An 8,951-nucleotide genomic window follows, 5' to 3' on the forward strand; every position below is an offset into this window, starting at 1 on the left:
AAATATGTTTAAAACATTAAAAGTTTTATCAAACCTTAACACTTGCTGCTGTGTTCATTAGGACAGTTGCCTTGTATAGAATAATTGCATTCCTTCTCCTACACATATCTTGAACAACAAATATCTGGGATTATTTTGTTTTTGACATGTCAATCTTGACTTTATCCTTAAATGTGTGCTTATGTAAGGAATACATGTTTCTAAAAGTTTACGACGATTCTTTTAAACTTACTTTTTGTTGAATTATATAGTTTAATAAAATCAATTACACTTTATATATAAAAAGTTTTCTGTGCTCAATTCAGCATCACGTACACTAATATTGGAAAAATACAGAGAAGATTAGCATGCCCCTGCATAAGGATGACAGGCAAATTCCTGAAGCATTCCAACAGATGCTGGAGGGGATGTGATCACAAGGGAACAGTACTGCATGGTTGGAGGGAGTGTAAACTTGTTCAGCCACTTTGGAAAGCAGTATGGAGGTTCCTCAAAAGACTCCACATAGAGCTTCTCTATGACCCAGCAATCCCACTTTTGGACATTTACCCAAATGATCACAAACAAGACCATACTAAAGCTACCAGCATAACTATGTTCATTGCAGCATTATTTAAGATAGCTAAGATATGGAACCAACCCCGATGCCCCTCAGCAGATGAATGGATATGTGGTATATATACACAATGGAATTCCATGCCTCCATCAGAAAGAATAGCATTGTCCAATTTGTTAAGAAATCAAAAGACTTGGAAAAAATTAAGTGAACTAACTAGGCCCAAAGAAACATAGGTCCCATGGTTTCCCTAATTTTCAATAACTAATATATGTCTGGGATAAGCAGAAAAGGTCAAAAGCTATCTGCATATGACCAAATAAGATGATGTTAAGGAAAATGAACCTCAAGATAGGAACACAAGTGTTTTTTTTCTTTATTGCTATTGTTTCTAACGTACTTGTAATGTGTGATGTGATTTTTTTTGTTTCTTTATATGTTCCTCCCCTATGCTATAACCCTTGTTTTCACTGTATTTGAAGTTGGTGCACCTACACCTTGTATATACGCTCCTCTAATTTGGAGAGGGGAAGGAAAAAAACAAAATGTTTAAATAGGGATACAGGTTGACCCATTGAAACAATGAGATGCACAAGACACTATGTTAAAAAAAAAATGAACAATTTAGGCTGGGGAAGGGAAGAAGGGAGTGTACTTGCGGAGGTGTGAGGGAAGTGATGGTAGGGGAAAAATAAAGGAGGAGCTAACAATGCTTGTTAGGAAATGTACTCATTACCTTGCTCATGTAAATGTGACTCTTCTGTACAGTATTTTTACATAAAAAACGTACAAAAATATTCGGAGAGGGAAGAGTTTATTTCCTTTATTTTACTCATAAAATATTTTTAACAAAGAAATTAATGCGAAACACTGATATGAAGGATTTTGAATAAATGTGTGTGTGTGTGTGTGTGCACGCGCATGCATGCACACAAACTTGCATGTGTGTTAGTATGCTCAGAATTTGAAATCAGAGCTTCAAGGTCTTGCCAGGCCTATCCTTTCTAGATTGCTGATCTAATATATGAGCTACATCTCCATTCCTGGGCCTTTGCTGGTTCATTACAATTTTTGAAAAATAATCTCATGAATTTATTTTGCCCTGTTTGGTTTCCAACTGTTATCCACAGATCTCAGTTAGGATTACAGATGTGACCAATCAAGACATGGCTTACAGAATTACTTTAAAAGTAGAAGAAAATTTACTTCACAGGGCCTGCTTCATTATCTCCTACTTTTAAAGCAATTTGGAGTGATTATGTGTGAATTTTTTCGGTTTTGGATTCTTAAAAAAGTAAGTGATTATATTTAAATGTTTTAGTACTTTTAAAAAAGGAAACTGGAACTGTGGGACAAAAGAAATTTGCCCAGGGCTGGGAAGGTGGCTCAGTGGTAGAGCGCTTACCTTGCATGCATGATGCCCTGGGTTCAATTCCTCAGCACCACATAAGTAGAAAAAGAAAGCCAGAAGTGGCACTGTGGCTCAAGTGTTAGAGTGCTAGTCTTGACGTAAAGAGCTGAGGGACAGTGCTCAGGTCCAGAGTTTAGGCCCCACGACCGGACGCCCTCCCCCCCAAAAATTGCCTCTCTTGTAAGCTCAGCTTTGTGCATGATAACCCAATATCACCAACACAGTCTGTGCTGAAGACAAAATGTAACAGAAAATAATAACCATGGGCAATAATTGCTATGCTACTATTTCTTGGACAATATGAATATTGAATTGAGAGTGTAAGAGAATGGAGAGATTTTACCCACATTTTTTGTATTGCTGAAAGACTTTTGGAAACTTTGACTCATTTCCTTCCTCACAGTGTGTCTTTGGGCCATGCTCTCACTGTCTTTAATTACAATTTTTCCCAACACTAAAATGGTAATAACATTAGCATTATAGCAAATGTTATCTTAAGAATTAAGGGGTCTGGGAAGGTGGATCAGTGCTAGAGCGCTTGCCTTGCATGCCTGAGGCCCTGGGTTCGATTCCTCAGCACCACATAAGCAAAAAGAAAACACCGGAAGTGGTGCTGTGGCTCAAGTGGTAGAGCGCTAGCCTTGAGCTGAAGAGCTGAGGGACAGCACCCAGGCCCAGACTTCAGACGCCACGACCGGACCCCCCCCAAAAAACAAAAGAATTAAGGGAAATAAAACTTGTGAAATACTTAACATAAACTTCTATGAATGAGCTTTGAGTTTAGCCAGCTGTTTTTTTTTAAAATAATAATAAATAGACTACGATAAGTATTACAGAAACCATTACATGTAGTGAACAATCAGAAGTAATGTTATCTATTGACCATGCTCTGATTCCAAGGAAGCCAGATGGATAACTTCCTATGCTGTAAATCAAACTAGTTATCTTAGGTCTTGATAGTGTAAAAATATTAGGGACAGAATAATCAAGGAATGTTGTAGACTGAGGTGAAGTCCATATGAAAATGTGCAAAACTGATAAAACAAAATTATCTGAGCAATAATATTGTGGTTTAGATCATTTAAGTTACATCACAAAGATAAGAAAGTCCTAGAAGAATGAATTCTTTTTGATGTCTTATCATAGGACCTTAGAACTCTTTCCTCATTCTTGTAGAGGCATCATCAGTTGAGAGGAACTGTATATTTTTTTGTTTGCTTCCTTCCATTTATTCTTCAGTTTGAAATCTGAACTTCTTGAAACTGAAAGAAACCAAGGGAAATTAGACACGCAGGCTTTGGAAAGAACAATCAAGGTAAAATAAATAAAATACATACAACCTTGTAAAAGGTCTAAATTGAGTTAGATATTCTCAAGCGTAAACAGAAAATAATTAAGCAATATCATGTTATTGAAAATTGAAAAGTGGTAGGAGTTGCTTAATTTTTTTCCTTTCTACTACCTTGAATTAATTATTGACTTTGTATAGAGAGATTAAAGATGAGATTGACAAAAAATTTGATAGACATGTTCTCCATAAAGCCCTGAAAATCGACACTGGGTTTACAAAGTTGTGTTTAATACAACTTCTATGCTGGCTTAATGCTTTGTGAGTAGAAGTCATTAGAGAAATCTAATTCAAAATTACTATGATACTACATCAAAACTATTATAACTCTTACCAAAAACACTCAAAGGAACCAGGTGTGGTGGTAAAGGCTTGTAATTCCAATCATTTAAAGGTTGGATTTAAGTCTAAGGCCAGTCTTGGGTACTGCAGATAGTAAAAACCTGCCCTTTATTACCTTTTGAATAAAAGGTAATATTGTTAGTGAGAGTGTGGATAAAAGGAAATTTTCTACAGTCTTGGTCAAAATACAGGTTAGTATTCTGGTTGTAGAAAGTAGTATGCAGATTTCTAAAGAAATCCAAAGTTGAAATATCATCTGACCCACCAATCATGTGATTATTTTTCTCTGGGTAACTCGTAAATCTATCTGTAGTTCATTGTTATTCATATTATTCACAACAGCCAAGATATAAATCAAAGTTCAGTGTTCAAGTACAGAGAAATAAAGCATCTGTGGTACCAGCAAAAATATCTTTTTCTGTTTCATCCTTAAAATAGCAAGAGACTTCTCCCTTCAGCAAAAATACCTTTTTCTGTTTCATCCTTAAAATAGCAAGAGACTTCTCCCTTTAGCCACAACTTACAATGACCTGGAAGATGTATTCTACATGAACAAAAATGTTGTCTTCTGATTTTTGTAAACACACACACACACACACACACACACACACACACACAAACCAACATCAAACATTAAGAGAGAAATTCTGAAAAAAAATAAACCAGAGTGTAACTCTTGGGGCATTCAGGTCACAATGTAGAAGATAGTAGATATACAGGATGAACAGGTATAGAGTTGTAATGTACAACATAAGGATACAGGGGACAACACTGGCCTTACATAGGAATGAAGCTAATTAAGTAGGAGTTGTTCTTCCTAGTAGGGGTTGTTATTTTAGTTGTTCTTTCTTAAGTAATGTATAAGATGAATGTAATTCTTTAAATAAACCTGCCTTTTTGCAGAAATAATAGCAAACAATATAGCAAGTATGTTGCATGCTCACCATAGAAGAAAATGTTGAAATAAAATACATGAGATTATCCTTGATGTAAATTGATTATTACAAATAAAGGAAACCATGAGACCTATGTTTCTTTAAATCTGGCTTACTTCAATTAATATGATTTTTTCCAAGTTCTTCCAGTTCCTTAAAAATGAGGTGTTACCTTTCTTTCTGATGAAAGCATAATATCCCATGTATGTGTAACTGTGTGTGTGTGTGTGTGTGTGTGTGTGTGTGTGTGTCATTTTCTTGACCCATTAATTCACTGAGGGGTATCTGTGTTGATTCCCTATCTTAGATATGGTAAGTTCTACTGTGATAAACGTAATTGTGCTGGTGGCTTTAGTGTGGCTTTTTTTGTGGTCATCTGGTTAAATGCCCAGTAGTGGGATTACTGGATAATAGAGGAGCATTATTGTGTACACCAAGGATAATCTTAGTAGATGAGCAGAATAGCTCAATAGCTATGTATATATGACCGCATAACGTGATTCCAAGTGAAATGAACTCCAAGACATGTTCTTTGTTGTTGTTGTTCTTAATGTACTACGTGATTTCTTTTTATCCTTTTGTATCCGCCCCCCCCCATGGTTGCCTGAAGTCACTGTAGTTGATTTTGATACTCTGGGTATTGTAAATATGTTGGTCTGAACTGGGGAAGGGAAAGGGGCAAAAACAAAATGGTGAGACAAAAGACAAAGGGGAAACCTATGCAACAGTGATACTCACAAGATAATATGTTGGAAATAATCTTGGGGTGGGCTTTGGGATTGAAGAGGGAGAAAATTGGGAAAGGGGAAACAAGTTAGAAAAGAAATGAATTCATTACCTTACTTATGTAACTATAAACCCTCTGTATATTACCTTGACCATAAAATTTAAATAAAAAATAAAATAAAATATATGAGAGCCTCAATACAGGAGATAGGTGTGAGCGAAATACTGTAGTATAGTTTAGTGAAACAGCTGTGGAGAGCAGTAATTTTACTTTTACATAGGAATTAATAAACTAGCATACATATTTTGAGCCTCATGTCAGTCACTAAAAAGGGAAAACAAAATGCATAATTAGCAAACCAATAAAAATAAAATAGAAAACTAAACCATTGAGATGAAGAAATGACTAAGACTAAGAATAACAAATGACACAATTATTTAACAAATAACAATATGGTAAGTTTAAAAAATACTACTCATAGTTCTATTAAATGTTGTTTACATCATAGTTTGTTAGAATTATAATTCAAATTACAGTTTAATAGTATATCATTTGAATAATAGGTTACTTATTGTTGATTTTTTAATATTGAATGTTTAATACATAATTTTAATTTCCGCAGCTATAGAAAGAAAAAGTGAAACTAATTTTAATATTATATTTCATGAATTGTAAAATTGAGAAGACCCAGCAATCCCACTTTTGGGCATTTACCCAAATGTTTACAAACAAGACCATACTAAAGCTGCCAGCACAACTATGTTTATTGCAGCGTTATTTACCATAGCTAAGATATGGAACCAGCCCAGATGCCCCTCAGTAGATGAGTGGATCAAGAAAATGTAGTATATATACAAAATGGAATTCTATGCCTCTATCAGAAAGAATGTCATTGCCCCATTTGTTAGGAAATGGAAAGACTTGGAAAAAAATTATATTAAGTGAAGTAAGCCAGGCCCAAAGAAACAGAGGTCCCATGGTTTCCCTTATTTGCAATAACTAATATATGTCTGAGACAAGCAGAAATGTTCAGATAAGTTGATGCTAGGGGAAATGAACCCCAAGATAAGGATTCAAATGTTTTTCCTTTCTTGTGATTGTTTCCAACATAGTTATAAGAGGATTTCTTTGTTGGTTTGTATGTCCCTCCCCCACAGTATAACCCCTTCTTTCACTGTATTTGATGTTGGCATAATTTGTGGAGGGGAAGGGAAAAACAAATTGTTTAAATAAGGATACAGGTGGACCCATTGCAACAATGAGATGTACAAGAGTTTATGTCGAAAAATGAACTTTACAAGTTTGGCTGGGGGGAGTAATAGGTAGGAGGGGAGAGCTGGGGGGATGGGAGATGGGAAGGGATGGGAATAGGAAACAAAGGAGGAGGCAACAATGCTTGATAAGAAATATACTCATTACCTTGCCCATGTACCCTTTGTGTATGGTATTTTCACAATAGAATAATAATCTGAAAAAATTGTATCATTTGATAGTGCATATGATTTTATTGTTCATTACAAACGTAATGTAGTAAAAGTTTCATAGCAATCACACTGCACTAGGTTGTAGGCAGATTCTAATGTAAATAATATACTGTGTTCATGTAGAGAATTTGATTATCCAAAGTTTTAATATACCTGTGGTCCTTAAACCAATACGTTACTGATATTGAGTGACAAATACAACTTCCTTTCAGTACAGAAGCTTTCCTTGTATCTTTTTAATACACATTTTTATTGTAAAGATCCTGTGCAGAGGGGTTACAGTTACATAAGTAAGGTAATGAGTACATTTCTTATTGAGCATTGTTACCCCCACCTTTGTTTTCCCCCTACCATCCCTTCCCAGACTTCAAGCCCCCTGAACAACAACAAAAAGTCTCAATTTTCTTGGACTGTCTAACTCTTCCTAACATTCAACAAAGAAGCATTTTATCACCCACTACATTTAAGTCCTATCCTAGCTACTGCAAATAGAATGATTTGGTATCTTTTGTCAAAAGTTTCATATTTGCAGAAACAAATACCAGCAGCGGTAACTTTTTTCCAGTCAATGAATTCTGGGCCTGGGCCCTGAACATGGTTTTGCTGGTAGCTTAAATGTGACCTTGTTTGTTATTTATTGGATTAGTGCCGAAGAGGGAAATTACTGGGTCTTAAGAGAGATCTATGTTTAGTCTTTTCAGGAAACTCCATACTGCGTTCCACAGCGGTTGAACAAGTTTAATTTCACACCAAGAGTGTAATAGAGTTCCCATTTGGCTACATCCCTGCCAGCATTTACTATTGTTACTTTTCTAGATAATGGCCATTTTAATTGGGACGAGGTAGAATCTGTCTTGTTTACTTGTAGGTTTGTGGATACCTTCTAGTTACCATGAATGAATCCATGAAACCTATATTGCTCTGAGTCTGCATTCCTTTCTCTTTTCTCTTAGTACAAATTTCCCAAGCCTTTCATTTTCCATAAGACTGGTCAAAAGTCATCCTTTCTGATGGTTGAATAGAATTCCAGTGTGTGTGTGTGTGTGTGTGTGTGTGTGTGTGTGTGTGTGTGTGTGTGTATGACTGTGTATTCCTTTCTTGTCTAGTTTGTTTTATTAAGACAAAATTATACTACCTGGTCCAGGGAAGGTATCACTATGTAATTCCACTCTCTAATCTCCTGTCTTAGTCTGAATGCTAGAAGGCATGTATCCCATTGCCCTGCCATAGTTTCTTGGTTTATTTAATCTAGATACAGATTAGCAATTCTGAACTTCTCCAGAGATATTATCCACTAAACTGCTCATACTGTTCATGTACTATTTTCAAATATGTTCTAAAATTTGACACAGTATATGAGCATTTTCAGATGCACCTGCAGGGGTTTCTGATTCTTTCTTCCATGGATCTGATCCCTTTAATAATGATTACTTGACTCTCTTACTATCTCTGGCCCCTACCTATGTAATATTCTCAAACAATTTTGAAGAAAGTTAACTTGAGACTTTGTAATATTAAAAATTATCACTTGATTCTAGTATTACCCAGGGCATATTTTCTATTGTTTTCTAATTTTTCTACATATTCTGAGAGTTGTTTCATTTGTGTATTTGGTTGTGTACATGTAAGTGTCTCTGTGTGTATGTGTATGTTTGTAAGTATGTATCCAAAAGTCTCAAGCAATCTTGATCATGACTGGTATTCCATCACCTGAGTCATTGTTCCAATCCAAGTTTTGGCTGCTTAATTATAGTTACTGTTGCAAAGACTGTTCTGCCCCAGCTGGATGCAAACTGAACTTCCCAGACTCATTTACATTCTTAGGTTTTATTTCTTCAGGAGTATCTACTTTTAAACTACAAATATTTTTGTGAGTGTAAAGTCTAAACTGTAGCCGAGACTTTTAACTCAAGAATTCATATAAAGATAGATGAACATAGGCATTACACATCCTGAGTGTACACTGTTAGAAATGTGATCTTATGCTGGGTGGTGGTGAGATCTGAGAATTGGGGATCAAAGCCAGCCCAAGTAGGAAGTCTCAGAGATTCTTTTTGCAAATTAACTACAAGAAAACTGGAAGTGGCACTGTGGCTCAAGTGGTAGAGCATTAACCTTGAGCTGAATAGCAGAGGGACAGTGCCCAGG

General features: G+C 35.7%; 1 non-coding gene across 1 annotated transcript; it reads left to right on the plus strand.

Annotated features, from left to right (window-relative positions):
- Nucleotides 1-292: 292 nt before the first annotated feature.
- Nucleotides 293-398, plus strand: LOC122123154. The gene has a single exon (XR_006150328.1). It is a non-coding gene; the product is annotated as a U6 spliceosomal RNA (small nuclear RNA).
- Nucleotides 399-8,951: the final 8,553 nt, after the last annotated feature.

This window comes from Dipodomys spectabilis, unplaced genomic scaffold, assembly GCF_019054845.1.
Source record: "Dipodomys spectabilis isolate Male_0828 unplaced genomic scaffold, ASM1905484v1 ptg000224l, whole genome shotgun sequence".
Classification (NCBI taxonomy): domain Eukaryota; kingdom Metazoa; phylum Chordata; class Mammalia; order Rodentia; family Heteromyidae; genus Dipodomys; species Dipodomys spectabilis.